This window comes from Poecilia latipinna, unplaced genomic scaffold, assembly GCF_001443285.1.
Source record: "Poecilia latipinna isolate Pla-1442-1.1 unplaced genomic scaffold, P_latipinna-1.0 Scaffold1545, whole genome shotgun sequence".
Classification (NCBI taxonomy): Eukaryota; Metazoa; Chordata; class Actinopteri; order Cyprinodontiformes; family Poeciliidae; genus Poecilia; species Poecilia latipinna.
The window spans coordinates 90022-96021 of NW_015114161.1; the positions used below are offsets into that span (position 1 = coordinate 90022).

General features: G+C 38.8%; 1 protein-coding gene across 3 annotated transcripts in view; it reads right to left on the bottom strand.

The window, feature by feature from the left end:
- LOC106963543 (ras and Rab interactor 2-like) overlaps positions 1 to 6000 on the bottom strand; it is a 32960-nt gene that overhangs the window by 22860 nt on the left and 4100 nt on the right. The window lies entirely within an intron of this gene.

A 6000-nucleotide genomic window follows, 5' to 3' on the forward strand; every position in this document is an offset into this window, starting at 1 on the left:
AAAAGTGTGACCCCTCTGTACTTGGAGCACACTCTGTGGTTCTCTTTGTTGAGTAGGGGGACCACCATCCCGGTCTGCCAATCCAGGGGAACTGCCCCTGATATCTAAGTAATATTGCAGAGCCAAGTTAACCAACTCAACCCTACAACAACCAGAGCCTTAGGAACTCCGGACAAATCTGATCCACCCCCGGGGCAAGGTCCCGGGGGTGGATCAGATCGCCAAGGTCGCCACCCTCGCCACACATGGTCCCATGGCCCCTTCCACAGGTGGTAAGCCCCTGGGAATGGGGGAACACACATCTCCTCTTCGGTCTGTGTCTGTGCCCAATCGGTCTACATGGGTTAAAGTCCGGCCACCAGGCACTTGCCAACCCCTCCTCCAGGCCTGGTTCAAGAGAGGGCCCGGTGACCTGCGTCCAGGCAAGGGAACACTGTTTCCAACGATCGTATAAGGGATCTTTGGGCTGGGCTTTGTCTGGTTCTTCACCTAGGACCTGCCTGCCTTGGGTGACCTGGGGGCATGAAGCCCTTGGCAGCATAGCTCCTAGGATCACTGGGACACTTGAACCCCTCCACCACGATAAGGTGGCAGCCCCTGCTGAAACCATTAAATCAACTTTAGCCACATTGTCAGTCTCGATAAACTAAGGTTAAAATTCTAGATCTATGGTCTGTGTTAAAATGTTAGCATCTATTGAGTGGGGCCTGATAGTCTGCAGGGGGCTGAAGCAGCTGCTTCCTTTATTTATGCCATAAGCCATTTCTAAATCTGACCAGCATTACATGGCGTTTTAGATCCACTGGCTGATTACTTACTTGGGGTTTAACAGAAGTGCAAAAACTTATTATTGCTTTAGTGTTACTATTTTTTTGTTTGTTTGTTTGATGATTCACAATTATAGTTGTGTGTTTAAGAACTGTCAACAATGTCTTCCAGTAATATTTTACATTTCCTGTCAACATAACATTTTTAATACAAAAGCACAGCTTAACAGGTTTTCTGTGGAAATCCTAAATGCCTATCAGATTCCAGTCCAAGGAAGTACTGTCTTTTTCACGCAAGTAGCTAAATATAAAATAGCATTATTGTCAACCCAGTTCCTGTGATTACATACCTGATCTATTTTAAGAAGCATCTCCATCAGGGCAGACTTGGATTCAACACAAATGTCAGATTTTGAAGCTCTTCAGTTCTGCTCTATCAGAAACCTGCACACCTCCCTTGTGAGGTTTTAGAATATAACTCCTGTGAATTGTAACTTCACAGAATTCATGTCCCTGTTCTGTTCAGCACACCCTGTATGGCCATGGGGAAAGAAATGGGCCGACCCTGTGATTTCAAAGCTTATGGAAGCACATTTATGCAGTAATAAATAATTTCCTGTTTTAATGCGTCACTTTCTCACATCATCACACAGGACTTTTGGTTCACAGTTTGCTTGGGATGACCGTTCTGTGTCTTCAGCTGGTTCCACACAACCAGAATGTCGGCTCAACCTCTATTCTTTTCTAGAACTCGGTGTGAGTGTGCCTCAGTGAGTAGTGTGTTTTAGGATCATTTTGAAGTTCCATCCCACTGCCTAGAGGAAAAAGCAACGGGTTTAGACTTGCCTGTGGAGGCAAGAAATTACAGGGAAAACGGTTTACCCCTGCAAAGCTCCAAGTAACCTTTCACAATCGGTGCATTTGGTTTTCTTCCAAATTCTGTTATCTTTACTACATTTATCTTTCGCAATTTCATATTCAAGGTCACTTAAGTTTCTCAACTGATGTACTAAAGTCTGCAAGGAGAAAAAATAAAAATATTCTACGAGTCAAGAAAAGGAGTTTAATTTTTTTTTATGAAAACAGCAAATATAGAACATTCTATGTTTTTGTGCGAGGCAAAACTGCCTGATTGATACTTTTTGTGTTTCGAAAGGTTTATCCCTCCTTCTCTGTCTGTATGAATATTACAATACAACAGAATAGTCTGCATCACAAAGGGTTAATCAAATAATTGAAAATTATTTAAAGCTCCAGACATGAAGCCGACAGCTCTGTTGAATTTATGACTAGTGTTCAGAATCCGAGCCTGACCCAAAATTTGGGCATTATCGGGACAAATTATTTGCCTGATGTCGATTCGAGTTTCTGTGGCGCGTTTAACAAACCTACACCACATACAGATCAGAGACGACTAAAGAAGAATACTATGAATCCATTTGTAGTTTAACTGGAAGAATCAGCAGCTTATCATGTTGAGAAAAAGAAATGTGCAAAAGTTAATTAGACTTTAACAACCACATCTAACTGCAGAGCTAAGTACATGCGTGGCCTCGCCCTGCTCAGCTCCCCTTAATCACATATCCCAGATGATTTGCACCTGACTCACCCTGGTTTTGAAACTGCAAATAAAAAGTTAGATGTGTTCGTCTGTTTTTATGCATGTTGGGATGTGGCTCATCTTGTTGACTATTACTAATTAAACCGAATAAAAATTAAATGCAACTGAATAGACTATGTCATTATTATTATTCAAAAATTGACGAGAAAATAGATTGCCAGAATTTTTTTTAATGCCAAAATGATGAACAACAACAACAACAAAAAAAGTCTAGCATGACCTACGATTTTGCTGTAAAGTTACTTGGACCACTCCAGCTTCAACAGGATTATTCGATGAAGATTCAGGAAACTGATAAAACCTCATCTGTGGAACCACCATGTGTGGGACTCAAACAAGCACGAAAAACAAAAAGACATAAGACTAGTCGAGCCTTGACTGATTTATTATCTACCAACTCTTGTACAGTTAAAACTAGAAGTTTACCTATGCTGAATAAAAAGACATCCACCTGGTTTCCCTCACTGTCTGAAGTAAAATTAGACCAAACTTCTCTCATCTCAGGTAAGTTAGAATTACCAAAATTATTTTTTATTTGATAAGCAAGTTTAATAATGTAAGAAAACCACAATTTTCTGTTCAATCAGTATTTAAAGCAATAGTCACAAAATAATGTTCAAATTAAATTATGATCTTTTAAAATTCAGCATTTCATGAAAAATATGTCTATGTTATGGAAAGATGGTGGACCTAAAGAACATCAGGTTTTTAAGATAATGGGCTCTTATCAATTAATTGTTAGTCAATCGACAAGATCAATCAACTGTAACTTGCAATGACGAAACCAACGCCACAACATGCACAACATTAGCAACATTATCACAAATGGTCTCCATTCAAATATGTTTATCTTCAAGAACCCACAACATCCCATGCTGAGGAGATCCTCTAGAAATCCGGCTAATACCTAACTGGAATCGTCTACCTGTGCAAAAGTGGTCAGAGTGATCCTGGAGATGATCCAGAGGCCAAGCGAGCCTTTCGGGAAATGCACCGTTTGAATTCTTGACCCATGAGTCATGGTCCAGGCAGAACACAGCATTAGTCTCCTGTGGTACCAGTACCAGCACTAAGCACATTAGCAGATTGCCGAGAAGACTGAAAAAAACAACCTCTCAGTACAAAGGAAGTAGATTTATTCCTCTCCAGTTTCTTAAACAAGTCAACGACAAAACTGTCAAGTTGGGGACATGATGTTCATGTGTCTGTATCACCAATCTACAGATAAAAGGTTTCCCCCAGAAAACTTTTGAAAATCCCAGCAGTAGTGGCACCAGGGCAGTCTACCGTGTTTTTATGTTAAGAAATGTTAAAAGTTGACTGGAAATTTAATAACATGATTAGGCAATTATATTATTGGAAGACATTGCTGACAACACTTAAAACAAGTACAAAATCCTAAAAAACGCAAATAAAAATATAATTACTATAAATTATATATATTTTTGGACTAGTTAAATTCTAGTGCTAAAATCTTCCTCCGGGCTCTGATTGGTTGTTTTTGGTCAGAGCAGTACATTTCTTCAGATGGCATTGATCTTTTCACAGATTATCTGTTTCATAAACTGTCACAACATGGTGACAGTTTTAAAAAAGTATGTAAAAAACAATCTTCTTTGTGAAAGTTACATACTGCAGCAGTAAATAGTTTAATATTTAATTTTAAGATTCAATTTAGTTGGTAAGTTTACTTGCAAAAAATGTGAAAAATAAATCTTTAAAGATTGATTTGCTGCCATAACTACAATCTGATGCTATGGAATCACATTGGAATTATGGCTATAATCTGAAGGGTATAATCTTTGTTCACAAATACAACTCAGAAAATAATTAGCACCGACTAATTTTAATGTTTAAAGATGACAGGAAATTTGAAAATATCATTTGATAGTTATGCATTTTAGAACACTGAAAGGTTAATTCCTAATCACCAACTATAAAGTCTTAAAAAAGGCAATCATAAAAAAAAGAAACTAATAAATTAACAATGCTAAGCCTGGTGGGGGCACAAGTAAAGTCTGGTGGCCCGCCAGGCTTATAATACACTGAGGAAAACCAGGTGACCTGTTGACATAATCCAGAGAGTTTGTTGTCACCTTTTAGGAGTTGAGCACTGGTGGGAAGTAACGAAGTACAGGTACTTTGTTAATGTACTTAAGTACATTTTTCGTGTATCTGTACTTTACTTAAGTAGATTTAATAATGGATACTTTCTACTTTTGCTCCACTACATTTTACAGTAAGTATCTGTACTTTCTATTTCATTACATTTCTACAAAAGTGTCGCGTTACTCGTTACATCCAAGTCACGTTGCTCTTTTTTTTCCGTTAAAATGTGAAGTTCAGGGACTTCAGGTGGCGCTGTAAAATCCAAGCAATAACGTGACTTACTGTCTGTTGTCACCCATCGCCTCCCCCTTTACTGACTTTTAGCGTCATTTGGAAGGAAAGCTTGAAGAAAGGCAAACTCCGTGGACGTGATGCTAGCAAAGCTAGCTGTACAGAGAGACATGTTGCATCTGCGATGAAAAAAAGTTGTCACTCATGCGCTGAATTATTGTGTGGAGGTGTTGACGGAGGTGTCGCTTATATGGGACAACGTTGTGATACAATATAGTAATATGACATTCAGGAACAATCCGATTCTTCTGGACAGATCTTTACTAAGATTGATAGGACTGAAGCCTCACTGAGAGCCGTTCTTTGTTCTTGTAATGCTCTGCGTACACTGCATATATATTTTTTTTATTTAAAAAAAAATATATATATATATTTAATTGGCGAATAAATAAAACAACAACGTAAGAACACAGAGCATACTCATTTTGTCATCTGTCATGGTGGCAGATGTTGCAGCAGGAGGGAGGATGAAGACAGTCACCTCCTTCTGCTTGGTTATTTCTTGCTTATTGCGCCTTGGATATTGTTCATAGTTGAGCATTGCTTACCGTTAATTGCTATGTTTAATGGTGTAGACATTGGCAATGTCAGAAACCAAACTGACACTGCCAATGTCAGTTTGGTTTCTGACATTGGCAATATGGGCAACCGCCCAGGGCGTTATTTTTTTTTTAGGGATGGCAGGAGACCTCTGCAGATTGTGGCACAGAGATGAAAGCAAAACATGAAGAGTTTGAATTGATACTGGTTAAATTTATTTCAGCTCTAAGTATTTAATATCTAGGTGTTTTTATGGAAACGTGGATCTTTCAGATCAATTTGAGAAGCAATTTTGATAGGTGCACTTAATTTTATTGTGTCATGTAGCGCAGGGTGCTGGTCTTGGTCTTGATTTGGTCTCAGGTTCGGTGGTCTAGATTACAACTCTGCTACTGGCTCCTTGGCTCCATGTCCTCCCCTGCCCACCCTTTCAGTTGGATTTCTTTCAAAATAAGTGCCACTAGTGGCTAAAAAAAACAAAGGGAAGTTCATGCTATGTTAGGACAGGAGACAAGATGTTTCCATCCCTGAAATTATGATGCATAGAATCGAATATCTAAGCCTAAACTATGTTACAGAGTAAACAACATGCTTTATCTGTGGTATTGTTCATTAAAATGGCACATTTCTGATGTATTAAAATTAAATACATTGGTTCACTTAATGATATTA